Source organism: Gigantopelta aegis, chromosome 4, assembly GCF_016097555.1.
Source record: "Gigantopelta aegis isolate Gae_Host chromosome 4, Gae_host_genome, whole genome shotgun sequence".
NCBI classification, from domain to species: Eukaryota; Metazoa; Mollusca; class Gastropoda; order Neomphalida; family Peltospiridae; genus Gigantopelta; species Gigantopelta aegis.
Window position 1 is genome coordinate 52,367,064 of NC_054702.1, and position 21,096 is coordinate 52,388,159.

A 21,096-nucleotide genomic window follows, 5' to 3' on the forward strand; every position below is an offset into this window, starting at 1 on the left:
TTACGAAGTTTTACAAATTTATTTATTTATTTATTTATTTATTTATTAGGCCTTATTTCTTCTTTTTCATTCACCATTTTAATTTTTTTCGGCTTAAATTCAGGCTTGGCCTGTTTACATTTGTTGATTGTCCGTCGTCCGAAGCATTATCTAATATGTTTCCTTCCAACATTCAAAAGAAGTACCTTATGCTTGCGTATAACAAACCCTCTTGAGCCATATTATCAAGCTGTCGGCTAGTCTAATCTGTTATAAATAAAACGTACATGTTTCTTAGGCTAAATAATCTTGCTTCGAATATAAATAGCTGTATATACAATACAATTACATTTCTGACCATTCTCAGGTCGGAACGGGGAGGATGTCAGGTCAGGTCAGGTCAGGTCAGAGTGTTTAACGTGCACATTCAGAACAAGCTGTTGTAGCGCACGCCTGTCCTGGGCGACTGTAGCCCCACTTTTATAAACCCGGTTTAAAATATGGCTTTTGCTCCCCCCCCCCACCAACTAGACTGTGTCCCTCCACTACAGATTGTGCCACCCCCCCCCCCCCCCCCCCCCCCCCACCCTCCAACTCTAATGTTTTATATACCATAGCTCAACTTTCATATGTAACATTTCATTTTATTCCAAATACCGAACCAAATTTTTAAATAACTCGGTGAAAAGAAATCCCGACAAGAATCCTGAATGTATTTATCCGTATAATACTATAATGCTTTATAAATATTTAAATCGTGTTAAATACGATAATTATCTGCATACATACACACGCGCGCACATTAATATGATTATTTTTCCATTAGCAGCAAGGATAAATGAAAAAGTATGTCAAGTACTTCAAGATTCCTGCCTTCCTTTATACCGATAATAAAAGGTAAGCAATTGTTTGCGGAAACATATCTCAGGGGTCCTTTATAGACAGCAGGAACGAATCCAAGGGGTGGTTGGGTGGGGGTACCTGCCACCCCTAAAACTATTTAAGTGGCTCATTGCTTTTCTTTTTAACAATTGGTTAATAATTTTCATTTCACAAATGCCAAACCTTCATTGGCGTTCCCCCTTTATGTGACCTTTTGTTCTAGGACCCCTTCCTGAAATAATTCGTTGATCCTCCCTTGGACAGCTGAATTACATACACGGGGTCTTGTATAAAAATGTGATTGATAAGCATAGTGCTCTTTATGTGCTTATTCAGTCATGTGACGTACATACAGTAACAAAACGTTATGTTCGTTAGAGTTCAAGTTACCTCGGTCGACGGTAACTGACGTTTGACAACTACTGTCCGCCAAATGGTCGCCAAATTGCATCATGCGATGACCTTTGAATAAATATTGTTTTAACCTCTTTTAATGGAATCTGATACATGACAAAAATCATTAATCGTATTGTATCTGAAGTTGGGCAGGGGCGGGACGTAGCACAACGGTACAGCTCTCGCTCGATGCGCGGTCGGTGTGAGATCGATCCCCGTCAGTGGCCCCATTGCGCTATTTCTCGTTCCCGCCAGTGCACCACGACTGGTATATCAAAGGCCGTAGTATGTACTAGCCTGTCTGTGGGATGGTGCATATAAAAAATCCCTTGCTGCTAATCAAAAAGAGTAGCCCATGAAGTGGCGACAGCGGATTTCCTCTTTTAATATCTGTATGGTCCTTAACCATATGCCTGACGCCAACTAACCGTAAATAAAATGTGTTGAGTGCATCTTTAAATAAAACATTTCTTTCTTTCTGGAGTGGGGCGGGACAGTTGAGGGTCATTCAACAATAATTACGTAACGAAATATTTGACATTTTTATACCCATTTCCCCATGTAAAGGTTTATAAGGCTAAGAACACTGTAAACTTACGTAACCCTCTTCAATTCTCGCTCTCCGTACCCCACCCCACCCACCCCAGCTTTCCCCTATCATTACGACGTAATATACAAAAGTAAATTAATTTTCTATTTATATTTATGCTTGGCAATTAATAAATACTAGACAGAAAATAATGTTTAAGGAACAAAAATAGCAACAACTGGCTGCGCTTTACTTTGTACTTGTTTTGAAAGCAGTGGCGGATCCAGAAACTCCATTTGGGGGGTGAGGGAATGACATGAGGCGGAATTCCAAGGGAACTTTGGAGGAGGTTTGGAGGGGGATCGTAAAAAAGAAAAGAAAATGAATATATAATAAAATTATAACTATCGCAAAATTTTGATGAGGAGCCGGGTCCCTTCCCCACCCCTCTAGATCCACCTCTGAAAACGTTACGTAACTCTTGACCGATAACCGCTCCCTCTGTAACAACGTTTTGTAACGTATCCTATGATACCCCTCCCCCAAGAGCGTCACGTAATTGTTAAACGGTCCCTTACCAAACAATAATAATAATTAAAAAAAATAATCCAGATGTTGCATCATTGTCCAATCTAATTAAAATTAGCTCCACTATTACATGTAATAGTGGAGCTAATTTTAATTAGATTGATCATTGTCATAGCCTAAACGCATTGAAGGTTGCAGCTCACACGGTTGTACTACAAGACAGAAAACAATATTTACACGCTATGTTTTGGAAACGCACATACAGTCATACCTGCTACAAAAAAATACTTTCTATAACGACCACTTGTTTACTGAGGTGATTGCAGATACCCTATATTTATTTAACTAGGACGTAAATGTATTGCAACCTGCACACAGAGGCCACCTTTTGTATGCAGAGAGATGCTATGTATTCATTCGTTAATGATTTTTGATTAATAGCAAGTATTCTTTTTAGTGCAACCACTTGTCTTTTGGGGACATTTCAGATGCACTCTATTTATCTAATTTGCGCGTAAATGTATTTGAACATGCATACAGAGGCCACATTTTAATTAGCAGCAACTATTCTTTCAGTGCAGTTATCCACAAAATTAATAACACATGCAACGGCCTTTGGCATTGTCTTGGAGCATTGAGGGTTAATACAATGACTCATCAGCATTGAATGAACGAATGGATCAATGAATGAATGAATGAATGAATGAATGAATGTTTAACCACATCCAATACGAATGGGTGTCAAACAAAGGTAAATTTTCGAATAAATCAGAATAAAAATTCAATTTCAAAAGTTAAATCAAAGCATATCAGCACTAAACAAATTTATGAATTAAATAACTTTGCTTTACATTTTAATTAGCGTGGGCTGTACAAGAACATGTTTGGGCTATTCATCATCATCATCATCATCATCATCATCTACTTCTTAATTAATCGTGGAGAGACATATGGTTTGGGAATGGTACAACAGGGGCGTTTCCAGCTTTTCGGGAGGGGTTCGAAACTAATTGAGGATTGGGGTGGGTATGGGGCATGCCCCCCCCCCCCCCCCCCCTCCCCGGATTTCTAACAGCCAAATGCTGCATTCTAGTGTATTTTGGAAGGCAATTTAAAGATATATGGGATATAAGCAAAAATATTTTTCGATTTTTGCCATTTTTAGTTTTAAAAAATCATGTTGGCTAAAAACAAAAAAAAAGTGTGTGTGTGTGTGTGTCGTACGAACCCCCTGAACCCCCCTGACGACGCCCTTGTACAGGACAGGTATGTTATAAATCATATATATAAAAATTTTTTTGTCGGCAGCAAGACTTACTTCTTCATGTAGCAAACCCAATGACGTCATCGCCCGTACTTAGCAACGTGATCTATTTCGCGAGACGGCAAGAGAGAAATGAGAGACCGTGCGTCATTCTACTACTAATAATGCCAGCAGGGTTCACGCCAATCACATTGTAATTAGATATTGTACGCACCTCATATAGCTGACGCAGTATCGCATTGACAGCAGTTCCTCGCAAGATGCGACATGCAGAGATAGACTAATGACTATGTCACTAACTTACATGCATGCTTTAACAGCGTGTGAAGTGGATCATTGGCTGTCAGCCCGGTGTCTGCCGCGGCTTACAAATCATTCGGTGAGAAAAAGAGAGAGAAAAAAAGCAGACGATGCGAACACGTCTGCAACTTCGCAAACCAAGGTACCTGTTCTAGTAGAAACACTAGCACCACAGCTATCAACTCAGGTACCCCATACCGAGTATGTTATATGTTGGAGAAGGGCTGTACAACAACACGTTTGGTTTATAAATGAGCCGTCGCATTATTTCTGGTGTCAGGAGTGGGATATAAATGTGTTGGGTGTAGGGTGGAATACTCCCCCCTCCCGCCCCCTCCCTTTCTGTCTAGTTGGATACTACCTTATTATTCCCTTGATGATTTTTAAATATACTCCCTCCCACCCCCTCCCCTCCACCCGCCTTCGATATTTTTTAGACTACTACGGTCCTAAAATCTAAAGATAACGTCTTTACATCTGGTTTCAAGCCCTTCAATAGGCGGGGAAAAAAGATTTACATCAGCGTATATTTCTGCTGAATATTGACGTAGTTCGCCGCTTTAATGCTAGGATCAGACTACCAACTGCCATGACAAAGTTGGCAAACTTTCTGCTGTCACGACTTCTACGACTGTCCAGTTGCTAGTCTGAGGATCGAACTACCTAGGCGGATCCATTCGACTGAATATTTTTCTCGTTCCAACCAGTGCACCATAACTGGTCAAAGGCCGTGGTATGTGCTTTTCTGTCTGTGGGAAAATTCATACAAAAGATCCCTTGCTGTATTAGGACAAACTGTAGCAGGTTTTCTCTGATGACTACGTGTCAGAATTACCAAATGTTTGACATCCAATAGCCGATGATTAATTAATCAATGTGTTCTAGTGGTGTCGTTAAACAAAAAAACAAATATTACCATCATTCCAGAATATTGGATCGATGTGTTTGAAAATACTAGGGAATTCCTTGAAACTCTTTTAATTCACGCGTAAAGGTAGCGATACACTGCATTTGATGCGCTGATAATTTTTCTCTTTAATTATTGAAATTGGCTAACATGTACTAAAAGTCTGCATCAAAGAGAACGTCTAGTCCGCGCATTAGACCAACCGCATTGACGTAGGTAGAAGATTTTGTATTTATTTTTAGTAAAAATCGACTGATTGTGAGTTAATTTTTCATTACCGACACATACAGTGTTTATTAATGTATTAGATAAAAGTAATACACCAGATCAATTATTATTACACGGTTTGAAAGTGTGTGGTTACTCGGTTACTGCGGGAGTGGACTTAGAACGATTTTTTTGTACATAGTTTTGGTTACTTTTCTTACGACATTTTTACTGATTAGAGTCAAAGTGAAGACGGGGTGCGGAGAAGAAGAAGAAGAAGAAGAAGAAGAAGAAACAAAAACAAAACAAAAAACAACAAAGAAGCAAAAATTCATATAAATACAAACAAATGTTATACACTAAAGTATTAGCAAAGAAATTAACATAACATATGTATGTATGTATGTATGTATGTATGTATGTGCGTACGTATTTGCGTACGTATGGGCGTACGTATGTGCATGTGTGTATGTATGTACGTATTCATGTATGAATATCTATATATTGTATGTATGTCGAGACTGTTACATACATAGATATTAACACACTGGCGCAGGGGATAATTAAATCCTTTCTGGCTTCACAAATTGTCCCATGCCTTTGCTGGGACTCGAACCTATGGCACCGAATCGCCCGCAACTTACAGACTTGCCACAATACCTTTTGAACTATCGAGGCATCCATAAAAAGGATGCTCTTTAACTCAACTATATACATGGGGCCCACAAGCTACGCGGTCGATCCCGCTAACGTGCATGAAACAGTGGGCAGACCTGGCACTGGCTAGTATGTATTGATGTATGAATATCTATATATTGTATGCATGTCGAGGTTGACTGTTACATACATAGATATTAACGCACTGGCGCAGGGGATAATTAAATCGTTTCTGGCCTCACAAATTGTCCCATTCCGTTGCTGGGACTCGAACCTATGGCACCGAATCGCCTGCAACTTGCAGACTTAAAAAGAATGCACTTTAACTCAAACACATGCATGGGGCCTACAAGCTACACGGTCGATCCCCCACGTATGTGCGTGAAACAGTCGGCAGACCTGGCACTGGCTAGTATATATTGATGTATGAATATCTATATAGTGTAAGTATGTCGAGGTCTCTATTGTGTGTGTTTCGGAAGGGGGTGGGGGCACAAGCCACCTTTTTATATTTATTTTATAAAGAGTAGAAAAAACCCGGGCCTAATTACTTTTCTTTAATTTATTTAACCTTTCAGTTTGAATTTCATTAGATTTTGTAGCTATTAAAATTAGCAATGTCTTGTGCACAATTTTAGGCCCATTTGAGTCTATTTACCGAATTAATAATTTCATCACAAAAAACTGTATTCGCGTTTCTTTTTGTTCAGTACACACACACACACACACACACACACACACACACACATGCACACATCACATACATACCACACACACACACACATACACACAGGCACACATCACACATACATACCACATACATACACACACACACAAACACGCACACACACACACACACACAGACAGACGGACACACACACACACAGGCACACACACAGGCACACATCACACACACACAAAAACAACACACACAACAACACACATACACGCACACACATACGCACACAACACGCACACAACACGCACATACACATACATACACATACACACAAACACACGTCTATCAGTATTATATTTCCGTGTATAATTTTCATTTTTCAACATCAGTAGAGTATTACTATGTGCGCTCAACAATGACTTTTTAAAATGTTTTGTTTGATATTATTCATTATTCATTATGCGTTTATTGTGTTTTTGTTGTTTTTCAGGAACGAATCCACATGGGATGCTGGGGGTTGCGCACCTGTTCCCTAACTTGGAAATTTGCCGAAAATGCAGTGTAACAGATGACTATAATGGATTTGTTTCTATTCAGTGCTCTGTGAAATGTAATATGTTGGTTGGCTAGGTCACTGTGTTTCTGGTGCACGATGCCTACAAGTACATCATAATGCATGTTCGTGTACTTGTCCACGCTGTCTACAGGTGACCTTCTCTTTTATATCAATTCCCCGGAAAATCGGGCATCCGCACCAGTCTGTCGTTCTTTCCTTCATTAACAATCGCATTCTAAACTAACTCAGTCCAATGGGTGAATTGTTACACAGGGGCGGATCCAGGGTTTTGTAAGGGGGGGGGGGGGGGTCCACTAAATTCTGAAAAAAATGAATTTGAGTCAGTTGAAGACAGTTTCGAAGGGGACCGAGATCGGTAAGTGGGAAGGGGTGGCCGGGAGCATGATCCCCGGATATTTGTATAAATAATGAAGTTTGTTTTGTTTAATGACGCCACTAGAGCACATTGATTAATTAATCATCGGCTATTGGATGTCAGACAGTTGGTAATTCTGACTCGTAGTCATCAGAGGAAACCCGCTATATTTGTTCCTAATGCAGCAAGGGATCTTTTATATGCACTTTCCCCACAGACAGGATAGCACATACCACAGCATTTGACCAGTTGTGGTCCACTGGTTGGAACGAGAATGTATAAATAAAGATGCTCAGAGACACATTTTATTTCCAGGGCAATTCAGTCTTGCATATTGTGGAGAGGGTATTTCAAACGAGAGGGAGGGGTGGGGTGGTGGTGTCTTGGGACCGCTGTGGACATTCCATGGGTCCTCCTCCAATGTTGTAAATAACTGACTTTAATGTCACATTCGTTCCACCGGTTCATTGATTGATTCAGTGTTTCGTTATCGTAGAAAATCAAACCTGTGCACTGCTGTGTTCAGTGCATGAGTGAAGTGGAACATTGTCACGCGTATTATCGAGTTTTATAACACAACTCTATTGATTGTTATCTACAACAAAGGAAATTAGCATCTCTCTGCTACATACTATTATCACATTATAAAGAGAAGCCTCGCAAAATTAACTGACATTACGGATTTGCCCGACGATGGATGACACCAGGGACTTGACCAAAGAGGGGTTAAAGGTTTGGGAGCTTGATCTCTTAAAGTAGCAGACCCTAGTTTCAACCCGTAAAAATTGACACTTTAGTTAATCTACAAACCTGTAACACATTTCGATAACGTTACAACAGAGTGAAATAAGAGTTTGTGACTTTGAAACGGTGAAATACTAGTACCTTTAAAAATAGACTAAAAGTAGACTCCATAACCGTCACTTCTCAGACGCACGTGCGTTTTTTAAAATATGAAAAATGTTTGTTTTTTGTGATATTAAAAACACCAGGATGGCTAGAAACACTTCGGATGTACGGAAATGGATAATCTAAACAATAAAATCTAAGTAAAGTATGATTTCAGTTAACAAAAACGAAACATATCCTTTAGTGTTTAAAAACTAGGGTCCGTCACTTTAAGATTACCCCCCCCCCCAAAAAAAAAACAACAAAAAAACAACAACCCCAGAAAAACCCCCAGGGGAGGGTCATGCGAACTCAAGCCTCCCCAACCCCAATCCTAAATTCTCGTTTGGCTGTTAAGCTGGTGATGTTAAATATACTCAATTAAAAAGGTTTAGCAAACTTTAGTTGAAATGTTACGGATTTTGAATCCTCTATTAAAAAATAGATATGCTTACCTTTATTAACTGTACCACTGACATACTGTGACTTTTTATGTTGTTAGTAATGATTGATATTTCGAATTTAATTGAGATAAATCATAATAACCAATGTTTTCAGCTGAGTGCAAGTGTTGCATGATTTGGTAAACGTTTTGCGTACGGTAGTACTAAACCAAATAACTTCCGGCTGGGTCAAAGTTCGAAGTGCACCGTTTTGATAGAGAAGTTAACAGGGTAGTCATAGGCGCTACCAGTTATCTCTGAAATGTGCAGCTTGACCCCCAGTTATATCTATATGTGTGTGTGTGTGTACGTGTGCTACCCTCCCCCACTTTTTGGCACCTTCCTACCCCACTGGATGTAACGACTTTACCTTGAAGTAAATACCCCATCCCATAAAAAATAAAAATACATCCCAATAATGTTATTTACTACTATTTTTTTTAAATTTATATTCTTACACACCCGTTGGTGAGAACATCATTCGTTATTTTTGATAGCATATACTTGTTAACACATGTACGTATGTTAACGACATTTAACATACGACTGGCTGCTCCTAGGTGATGACCAGGTCACCAATGCCATACATGCAATGAAAAAACTCCAGCACGATCGAAATCGATTACACTATGACGTATAGTTAACCTCGCAATCATTTGTCTGTGACGCATAAATCAGCTACAAGCGCAACGGCTGTAAATAATTTATAGTCAAACAAGATGTTATAATTTGCTTCAAACCTGATTGTTAAAGATATGTAACAAATAGGATAATACATGACGTCCGTTTATCTTACAACTCGTTGTTTAAAGACGTATCCAAGTCGCGTTTGCTCGTTAGATACCTTTTAAAAACAACTCGTTGTAAGATAAATGGTATCTAGTGGCCAATCACGTATTATTATCTATTTATTGTAACATACAATAAGGATGACCGACAGGTTAAGACGTGATATTACATTTTGAATTTAAGAAAGAACTGACTGCAATTTTAGTGAACGAATATTTTTTTTATGTACTTAATAAATTTTTGCATCATCAGTCCTGCCGGTGACGGACATTGGATTGTTATTGTACATAGTTCTGCGCTACTTTTATTCCCTGTAAGGCGCGGATTCAGTGGGAGGGTGCTGGAGGTGCACATTTTAATGGTAGTTCGACATTTTCCGTTACGTTACGAAAATTACCGAAGACGTTACCATAAAAAACGTTAACATTCCTTTGACGTGACGTCAACAATCGTTCGACCTTTCAATATGCGTATTGATGTCAAAGCAATACTACGCACATTCGTCTGAATTTAGTTCAACTTCAGAAATGTGCGAACAGATCGCTGTTTCACATTTATAATCATATTTATTTTAAATGTGTATAAATATAAAATATCTGTGCATGGATCTAACACTACCTAATGATGACATCTAATTAATGTGCTGTTCCAATACTGCCTGCAAGTGTCGAGTGGATTGTATATCAATAGAGGTAAGTGATTGATTGATTGATTGATTGTTTATTTAATTGTTTCTTTATACACACACCTCAGCTATCTGGGCTGTCTGTCCAGAACAGTGGGTTAGTTGTTAGTGGTTAGTGACGGAGAAGAGCGTGTAACGGTCTTACACCTACTCACTGAGTCGTTAAACCTCGCTCTGGGTGTGAGACGGTACCGGGATGCGAACCCTGTACCTACCAGCCTTCCAAAATTCGAAGTGTTCCGAAAAATCTAGTGTTTAGCGAATGAAAATAATGCATTTATTGGTTTTTAGCTGAGAACATGTTTACAATGTTCAGCTTAATATTTTTGTGAATGAAGAAGTTTGTTTTCTTTAACAACACCACTAGAGCACATTGATTAATTAATCATCGGCTACTGGATGTCAAACATTTGCTAATTATGACTCGTAGTCATCAGAGAAAACCCGCTACATTTTTCCTAAATGCAGCAAGAAATCTCTTTTATATGCACTTTCCCACAGACAGGAAAGCATATACCATGACCTTTGTCCAGTTGTGGCGCACTGGTTGGAACGAGATTCTGTGAATAATTACTATACAGATAATACATGTAACTGTACAATACTTTTATTTTATTGGGAAATTAATTTTTGCGCTATTCGCGCAATGACATTTAGCGCGAATTTTAGGATCCTATGAAAAATGAAACCTAACAGATGGTGACCAGTTAATTGCTGTAGATGACCCGATAATGACAACTTGCAACTATTAGTATTCGGCAACATGCAAATTAACACGGCTGAAATAATAATAATAATAAAAATCACTTTAAATATTTAAATTTATTACAAAATATTAATTCCGCGAAAACAGCGATTTTTCTTTAGAGCGAAAATTGCACCCCCTCAAAAATAAAGTATTTGACAGTAGTTTACTTTTGAATATTATAGATGCCTTTTTTAAGCGTTGCGCCCACTACCTTGAACAATCCTACATCCGACCCTGCCAGTTATAACAATATTAATAAATTGCTAGATCCGCCACTGGACAGCATAGCACATACCACGTTTTTTAAAAATATATATATTAGTCCAGTCGTGGAGCACTGGCTGAAACGAGAAATAAATAGCCCAATGTGCCCACCAACGGAGAATCGATCGGAGACGGACATCACATGAGGCGAGTGCTTTACCACTGGGCTACGTCTCGCACCCCCGGGCTGTTTGTGTCTCAAGGGTCAACTTAAGGATCATTTGTGCAGAATGTTGTTTTTTTTCGTTAGACCTATAATTGATGGGGCTGTCTATATAACAATAAAACATTCATTAAACGGCCTTGAAGACCCCGATTCTGAAGTACAACAAGTCTATTGATTTTGTTTCCAAGTACAGCGGCATTTAGCTTAATGAGTGCATGGCAACATTGGAAATTAATTCCCGTGCATGGACATATAATGGGTTATTATTTCAAGCACGAGTTGCCGACAACAATTCAATCATACATGAATTGATGGATTAATTGATATCACATGTTTTGTTTTTGCATTTGCATCATGAGGAAAGATGAGATGAGATGCGTGTGTATGTGTGTGGTGTGTGTGGTGTGTGTGTGTGTGTGTGTTGTATGTGTGTGTGGTATCTGTATGCATGCAAGCATGTATGTATGTATGTATGCATGCATGTATGTATGTATGTGTGTATGTATGTATGCATGTATGTATGTGTGTGTGTGTGTGTGGTGTGTGTGTGTGTGGTGTGTGTGTGGTGTGTGTGTGTTGTCTGTGTGTGTGGTATCTCAGTATGTATGCATGCAAGCATGTATGTATGTATGTATGCATGCATGTATGTATGTATGTATGCGTGTGTGTGTGTGTGTATTTAAAATATATTATCTTAAGCCACCTTGAGAGAGAGAGAGAGAGAGAGAGAGAGAGAGAGAGAGAGAGAGAGAGAGAGCAGGCGCGCGTGCACTTTGTTCTTGTTATTTCAATATATTTTTGGGAGGAGCATGACTACTCCCGAATAAACTTCGAGAGATCGAGAGGGGGGGGGGGGGGGGTAGGGAAAGAGAAGGAAGGGAGAGAGACGGGGGGGGGGGGGGGACAGAGGGCAAGTACCTTTAAGTCATAAAGCGTAACGAAAACGTATAATTAGTCTATTTATCAAATGTGTGTCAACTGTCAGGCGGCCATCTACCCACGTACGGTTTGTGCTGAATTGCACAAAACAGGTCATCCCACCGTGTTTTTTTTTTTTCTTGCCAGCGAATAATGAAAATGTATGTCACTATTCGCCATGCATGTCAATGAAATAAGTTTGAAAGCATTACTTCATCTTCAAACATTGATCATGTTTATTTTGTAATTGTATCAGAGATGGAGGCAAATAAAAGAGGCTTATCAATAACAGGGAAAACCAGGCCGCGGGATAAATGAGCCAGTCAATGTGTCATTTGGACACTAGTACCCCAGTTTAAAGACATGGGTCACACGAGAGTTGTCTCACAAACACCGGCCACGGTGGTGTCGTGGTTAAGTCATCGGACATAAGGCTGGTAGGTACAGGGTTAGCAGCCCGGTACCTCCAACCACCTAGAGCGAGTTTTAACGACTCCATGGGTAGGTGTAAGACCACTACACCCTCTTCTCGGTCACTAACCACTAATAACTAACCTACTGTCTAGGAAAGACAGCCCAGATAGCTGAGGTGTGTGTACCCAGGACAGCGTGCTTGAATCTTAACTGGATAGAGAATATAGTAAATGTTTAACGACACCCCACCACGAAAAGTACATCGGCTATTGGGTGTCAAACTACCATGGTAAATAATTGGATATAAGTACGAAAATAAGTTGAAATGAAGTGACTGGCAAACTACTGCAAGAAAAATGTATACATTTATCATAGGAGACCAGTTTCGGTGAGCATAAGCATTCGGCTCTAAAGCATAAGGGCACAACGGTTGGGCTGTGCCTGTTGGGATGGGGAAGGGGGGTTGGGATGGGGGAGGCAATCCACCGGAAATAGGTAGGCCATAGGGCGTAAGCGGTTTAGGCCGTAGGGTGAGTTAGGGTTGTCCGGGGGACGGTCCCCCCTCCGACCCCCCCCCCCCCAACCCCTCCCTTGGTTATGGCCACACTGAAGTTCCCAATAGGACGGATGTACTCCCACACTTTCTCTTTAAAAAGAAAATAATAATCTTTCCCTTTGATATATAACTAATATAATTAATAGAAAATTTAAGCAAACTTCCTGTGGCCTAGGCCCAACCTCCCAGATACTACCTCAGCTGAGGGAAAAGGGTTAAATAATGAGTTCTCGTATAAGTATTTAATATTAGAATACCCGTTCTAAAAGGGCGTCAAAATTAATAAATTTTATTTATGAATTTTACTTTTTAGAAATGACGCAATAAAAAATTAAATTATAAAACCCCATTTTCCAATTTACATTAAAAATCAAAATTGTCCCAAGTAATTCTACCCCGGAATGGACCACTGGCTTCCAGAGATCGAGCCCGGGGTGGCCATGCTCGAAACCTTAGTGGTATGGGAGCATGTTAAAATATTATAACTAACTAACTCTAAAGCATATCAATATTTATAAAGAGATAGATGTTATCTGTTTCGTTGAGTGAAACGTTTAGTGGTATAGCTTACAGCCAAGAGTTTCCAACACAAAACTTCTCAGTGTTTTATAAAAAAAATGTATGTTGTTCAACAAAACTTGTACTTGTAATAATTTATAAAAATGATTTTAAATATTCGAGAACCAATGCTAACGGACACCATTTTTGGAAAACGACTAATAAACAATTCTGATGTCTTGCAGTCGTGTTATAAGTTGAGCAAATGACTGATTATAATGGTAAAACTGTTCTGTTAAAAAATACATGTTGCATTCCGAGTTTTAATAAAAAAAAAAAAATGTAAACAGACATCCAGAAAGATATTTATGTTAAAACATATAATTAGCTGAAAACAGACAAACATTTTTTAATTTTAAATGAAGTCTTTGAAAATCATAGAGAAAAATGTATTAAGAAATGTTCAGTGTTTATGAGGGATTAAATTCAATCTTGCTTTTGAATATGGGAAGGTTCATATAAAATATCCCTTTGTTGCTTTGTTGATAGGAGTAGCCCATGCAGCGGGTTTCGTTTCTATCTCCTTAGCCGTAGTTTAAAATGTGCTGTGTCATTAAACGGAATTTATATTCCTTTCCTTCCCTTCTAAATGATCAAATACCTTGGTATGTTCTGTCCTGTGGATGGTAAATAACACATAATGAAGGATCCCTTGTTGCTAATGCAAAACTGTCGAGGATTTCATACGAAAGAAAAGAGAAAGAAACGTTTTATTTAACGACGCACTCAACACATTTTATTTACGGATATGTCGTCAGACATGGTTAAGGACCACACAGATTTTGAGAGGAAACCCGCTGTCGCCACTACATGGGCTACTCTTTCCGATTAGCAGCAAGGGATCTTTTATTTGCGCTTCCCACAGGCAGGATAGCACAAACCATGGTCTTTGTTGAACCAGTTATGGATCACTGGCCGGTGCAAGTGGTTTACACCTACCCATTGAGCCTTGCGGAGCACTCACTCAGGGTTTGGAGTTGGTATCTGGATTAAAACTTCCATGCCTCGACTGGGATCCGAACCCAGTACCTACCAGCCTGTAGACCGATGGCCTAACCACGACGCCACCGAGGCCGGTAAATTTCATACGAAGACTACAAGTCGAAATTACGAAATGACTGGTGTGCAATAGCCGATGATTACTTCATCTTCTACGTCTCGCCCACCCCATCGATGATGGGATGGGCGGGGCGTAGCCCAGTGTTAAAGCGCTCGCTTGTTGCGCGGTCGGTCTAGGATCGATCCCCTTCGGTAGGCCCGTTGGATTTATTTCTTGTTCCAGCCAATGTATCACGACTGGTGTATCATGTGCTATCTTCTTTATGGGATGGTGCATATAAAAGATCCCTTGCTACTAATGGGAAAACGTAGAATATGTAGAATATGTCAGAAACACAATGTTGTTGTTCCATGAACAGTTTTGGGTCATCTTCACCATCACTAATAAACAATGTCACAAGAATCCTACTTTCAGACATGAACAATACAAACCCCCCCCCAAACAAACACCCCCCCCCCCAAATAAACACCCCCCACCCCCACCACACCTTTGAAGGATGGAAATTTGTTCACGGCTACTGATACATGTTGCCATTTTCTACTAACAAGACAAGACGGTCAAATTAAAAAAAACCCCAGAACGTAACAAAGGAAGGTGAAATTACGTACCTTCGGCTTCTCGCTGTCATCTGAAAAAAACAAACAGTTCCACTAACAAAGAGTTACGTCAAATGAAAATACACATGTATCTTTTTAAGTATCTTTTTCAGACGATGGTAGAATGATAAGTAAAATCTAATCTGCTGCCATCCATGTCTGGAACAACTCGCTGGATTGAAAGAAGAAACCCAAAACAAACTGACATCTCTCGCACAGTGAGATTCAGTGTTAATTGACGGAAACAGGAAACTCAGGACATTCTCATAAATTTTAAATCACCGACCCTAGATCACAAGTTATATGCTTTTTTTTTTCTGTTTTACTTAAAACGCATTGTAATCGAGTACCAGCACCATGACGACCTAAAACCCACTGAATTGGCCAGAAGAAAGAAGAAAAGAAAAAAACCACCAGAAGAAAAGAAAGTGGTAATACTAGGTAATTCCATTGGTGAAAAAGTCGTATTAACAGAATAGTTCACCCTGCCTAATAAACCCACTGTCCTGGACAGACGGCACAAATAGCTGATACGTATGCCCAGGACAGCGTGCTTGAACCTTAATTGGATATAAGCACGCAAATAAGATGAAATGAATGCCTAATAATTAGGACCAGTACTTTTAACGGCAGGGCATCATCTGTGTGGACTTTTCCCCACACAAATCGTTAATGAAAGACGCATGGTACGAACGCTTCTTTTAAAAACTAATTAATTGCTCATTTTTGAGGCTGCCAGAGTTTTCAGATAATGACTTGCTAACCAGTCATTAGGGAAGAGATGTTGCCAGCTGAGGCGGTGATGTGCAGAATTTGTAAAGACATAACTAAGCTGAGTTACATTTACACAATCATCGTATCTGGGGTCAGATACAGGTAAGGATTATTACATCGCGACTGAAATTACATCTTACAAGCCATGCCTCCGCTTCTGCGAGATTAGATTTCGGGGCGCACACCATCAAATCAAATCCCATGAAAATACCTAAAGCTATCATAAAAAAAAAAAAAAAAAAAACTTGTGGGGGTGGAGGGGAGTTTGCATTTTAAAAATCATTTTCAAACTTTGAGGAAGGAATTTTAAAAATGTGTTTAAAACCTTAAAGACGCTGACTCTAGTTTCAGTCAGAGAAAATGGACACTAAGTTTGGTTAATCTACAAACCTGCAACACGGGTAGATAAGGTTATAACAGAAAAACAAGCTAAAATCTGTGATGTTTAAACGGGAAAATACCAGGCGCGGATTCAGGCTCTTATTTTGGGTAAAACAATATATATTGCAGAATACACATTATCCCGTCCACATGTGGGTCCCCTCTATGAAAAAAATCCTGGATCCGCGACTGAATACCGTCTAAAAATAACTAGAGCTTGTCTAGATAACCATTACTTCTCAGACGAACGTGGGTATTTAGAATTATGAAAACAGTTCATTTTGGGATATTGCAAAAACCTGGATGACCAGAACCACTGCAGGTGTAGGAAAATGAATATTCTAAATAATAAAATGTAAGTAATTCTAATTTAAATAATTTAAAAAATACGTCGTAGTGTTTAAAAACTAGGGTCTGTCACTATAAGTAAGACTGTAACTAAACATTATTTTGTTTTTACTTTTAAGTTGAAAAAAATTGAACCATTTTAATATCTGTCAGACACACAAAACAAAATAACCCCGCCCCACCCCCTCCCCCCAGCTTCTCGGTGTTGGGAGTGATATATATATATTTGTGTTACATGGGCGGATCCAGAATTTTATAAGGGGGTGTACATATTTTTTTTATAAAAGGGCAAAGATTATCAAAGGCAAATGAGGCGAGCTCCCAAATGAGTGAGATTTGTAGTCTTAGAGGAAACCATTTTTTTCATTAGTAATAAGGGATCTTTTATATGTATTTTCCCCACACAGCACAGCACATACCACGGCCTTTGATGTACCAGTCGTGGTGCACTAGTTGAGACAGGGAAAAACACAATCACAGAATAAGTCCATTGAGGTGGTTCGATCCTACGACGCAAGCACTTCAGGCGAGCCTTCTAATAACTGAGTTAGATCCAGACCCATACACTGCGAGGAGTGCTGTTTAATATATAATAATTATACAACGAGAATAATCGCTTTTATTTTCTGTATACACTATGAGAGGTGCTGTTCACCGTGCAATGACAGGTGCGTTTCAATACATCATCAACACAAAAGCTGTGTTGGTGATGTAGGCTACATCCCTTAAAGGGATTAACAAATTTCTAAAGTTTAAATATGCTGAACAGCAACCCATCGACAGTCTATTACCACAGTCGATTCTTGCATTCCAGTTTATTCAACGATGAAGACGGACGTTAGCCCTTGCTCTCTCGATCTGCCCCCCCCCCCCCCCCCCCCCCCCCCACACCTGGGGGGACTTATGAAGACTTATGGAATGCTGATAGAATACCGGGTCTCGTACACCGGGTCACGGGCAACCGTGACCTTGGTGTACGGAGACCGTATTCAAAAGAAAGGAAGATGGAGGAAGAGGAGACGTGTGCCAGCGGCGGCGCAGGGGGGGTCAAAACCGGTGGCTAAACCGCCGGCGGCGACTCCTTCTGTTAGACCGCCGAACACCGCTCACCCGAGCAAGAAGACAAGAGCAGAAGAGGTTCCGGCCCCGGATGTTCAAGCTTCTCTGCAAACGGAAGAGCCGGAGACAGAGTTTGACACGGAAATCTGCGTCACACCGTACAACCGGCCACCTGCACCTATTCCTTCGAAAGCGCTTCCGGACTTGTCGCCGATTATACTGGCGACACCCGTTGAGGCGCAGGCCCGGAAGATGGCCGTTGTCAAGAGGAGGGCGACCGCTCCCCCGGGGGCCATACCAGCCAAGCCGAGCCGCCCCTCTCAACCGCCGGAGACACCCAAACAACCAGTGGAGCAGTGGTCACTGCAGGCCAGCCGTCTCCCCCAGCGTTACCAACAACTGGTGAAGAATAACATCCAGGATGAACGCCAACTCATCAGCAGACCCAAGGCCCTAGCGTACAATTCATTGCCAGCCAATCCAGACGAAGGGGAGTTCGTTGTACATCGACTCAAGATGCGGGAGGGACACAACGCAGTTTGCGTCACCATCTGCCGGAGCGGAATTTTCAGCCAAGGACTACTACTCTCGGAGATGGACAACCCGACAATACATCGCGTTCTGAAAACCGTCGCGGGGACTCACTACCGTTCCATCACCGAGGCGTTAGCAGACTCCGACTACCGGCAGTTCCTCCCGCAGCTTGAGACCATCGGGTACATCGGATCTCCATAGACGCCAACCTTTGCTAGGACAGGTATCAACCTCCTTTATTGGGCTAGTTAGACTTTAAACATTTTGGAAGCAGTTCAAAATTCTTTTGTTTATTTTTTTATAAGTAGTCTAACGCATTTTACTTTGGCGCCCGTTCAATTGCTCAAAATCACCTTAAAAACCTTTTGGCTGAGCAGTCTTAACTATTTTGGGTTAAATTTTAGAGTCCGGACATGTATTTGGATGCAGTTACTCTTTGTAGACTTAGGTAAAATACAGGCTTCACCGAGGAATCGAAATTCAGCCAATCAGAGCACGGCTCCCACTCGGTGTACTTCAAGTTTGCGAAGTGTCTGCTATTTGGTCCGCGCTTGCGTTGACCTTACTAAATGGCTTTTTTCCAAATTCCGCCCACCTCAAACTTAACCCCCCCCCCCCCCCTCCTGCTCCAGAGTTAGTCACTGGCGAAGTCAGAGGCTAAATCCGTGGTGGGCGTGCCTGAACCTTCGTGGATAGGGGCACGTAAATAGAGTTTCCAGTCCAGTCCAGTCTATTACCACTGATACATGCCATTATGTACGGTATTGTGACGGTACATGCTCTTAATTTGTTTTCGCCTGTGGCGATTTTACTTGTGTTAGAGGGCCGTGTGCAGTTTAATTGCATTTAAGCCCAGATGGGCAACTTGTTACGTAATACTTCGCGCGATCGGACATTCCAATATGCACTTAGTCCAGCTGTGGAGGCCATGTGGCGAGTAGTTACGTAATACCTCTGCGAGTGCGGGTTTTACAACCGTGATTTGGCGACGATGGCGTCAGTAAGTCTGACGATCAGAGAGAAATAATAACGACTCTAGTAGAGTTGGAATATGAGATGATACGTGAGGTACCGCCTTGTACCCCCAGGCAAAATCCTGATTTATAATAAATAGCTAGTGTTTTAGAGATATCGAGGAGAACGAATTAGGAAGGCTCCAGGGGATCACGGACGTCGTCCACTGAACGAAATATATTAGTTCAGACGGGACTTTGGTAATTATATATTTTCTGCTCTGTGTATAACCTTGATGTGATTGATGTGACTTTAAATAGTTTAATACTGTATTATACCAATATTCTTTAGACAGTGTCTTCGGTCATCTGACGAAGTAAATCGTAGACTTTTTGTTCTAACATTATACGAGTATTTGGTAATATAAAGCTTAGCCAGTCATCCTAGACGACCTAGGTACACTGTAGGTTATTGTCTTTATTGTGATAAATATTAATTCTGTGTCACAAGGTTACTGAATGAGTAGTTAGGGTTAATTAAAAATTAACCCGTTAGGAATAGAGCTGTAATTCCTTTATTAATGAAGTTCCCCAAGAAGCGTTCCTAAATTATCACACGTTACTGAACGAGTAGTAAGGGTTAATTAAAAATTAACCAGTTAGGAATGGTGTTGTAATTCCTTTATTAATTAACTTCTCCTGGAAGCATTTCTCAATTATCACACGTGTGGGTGTGGTGTAACGGTGAAGTGATTCGCATATTGTGTAACTAGACACCTAGAGATCAACTAATTAAGTGATCAGTCCTGGGTTGTTATTATTGCTGTTATTAATTAACTACTACGGCTGTACATTTGTCAGCGTAGGTTAATACAGATTCCAAAGTGTATTGTGTTTTGTTGTGTTTCTAGTGAGCTAAACGTGCTATAAATATATATACTTTATATAAGATGGTATCTCTGATCATACCTAGAGACGAGCCATACTAGGGTTTAACAGCCTGTTACAGAGAGATCTAATAGATATACAGTTAGGAGAGATATTTTGATAATCGTGTTTTATTCAGTTACGGGTATTATAGAATCCCCGTGACAGGTATCAAATTATATTTTATCAACAGTGAAAAGGAATGTTCTATGGTTTCAGTCCTAGCAAGATTTCCGTTTGTTCTCCCGCAACAAAATACACACACACACACACACACACACACACACACACACACACACACACACACACACATCCTGGTTAATTCTGTTTTTGAAAACACATCTTCTATCTTACCATGACATGTTTTAAATATATATCATTATACGGATCAATACATTTGAACTGAATGATCTTTGGCTGAAGTATTTCAAATTTCGTCGGAAAACGGTATAGCAAAAACAAGCGGAATGATTTTCTGCGATGAAAGATCACGGGATGGCATTGGTTCACGTCAGATCTATTAACGAGGATCACGGTGAAATAGCAGTATGGTCTGTATTCAAACTGGATATAATTTATTTATAGTTGTGATCGTGCTTTTACCCACCTAAGGTCCATTAACACTGTTCTGAGCATATACGTCAGTTATCTCGACTATCCAGCCGGAGTAGGGGATGGAGAGAGAGAGAGAGAGAGAGAGAGAGAGAGAGAGAGAGAGAGAGAGAGAGAGAGAGAGGGGGGGGGAGGAAAACGGATGCAAAGAAAACATAAATAG

The 21,096-nt window shown here is 40.3% G+C and overlaps 1 protein-coding gene across 1 annotated transcript in view; it reads right to left on the minus strand.

The window, feature by feature from the left end:
• The window catches only part of LOC121370719 (cytochrome P450 27C1-like), a 37,735-nt gene extending 21,018 nt beyond the window's left edge, over positions 1-16,717 (minus strand). Inside the window, exon 1 of the mRNA XM_041496136.1 lies at positions 15,358-16,717. The gene's annotated coding sequence lies outside the window, so the exon portion shown is untranslated. The remainder of the gene's footprint in view (positions 1-15,357) is intronic.
• Positions 16,718-21,096: the final 4,379 nt, after the last annotated feature.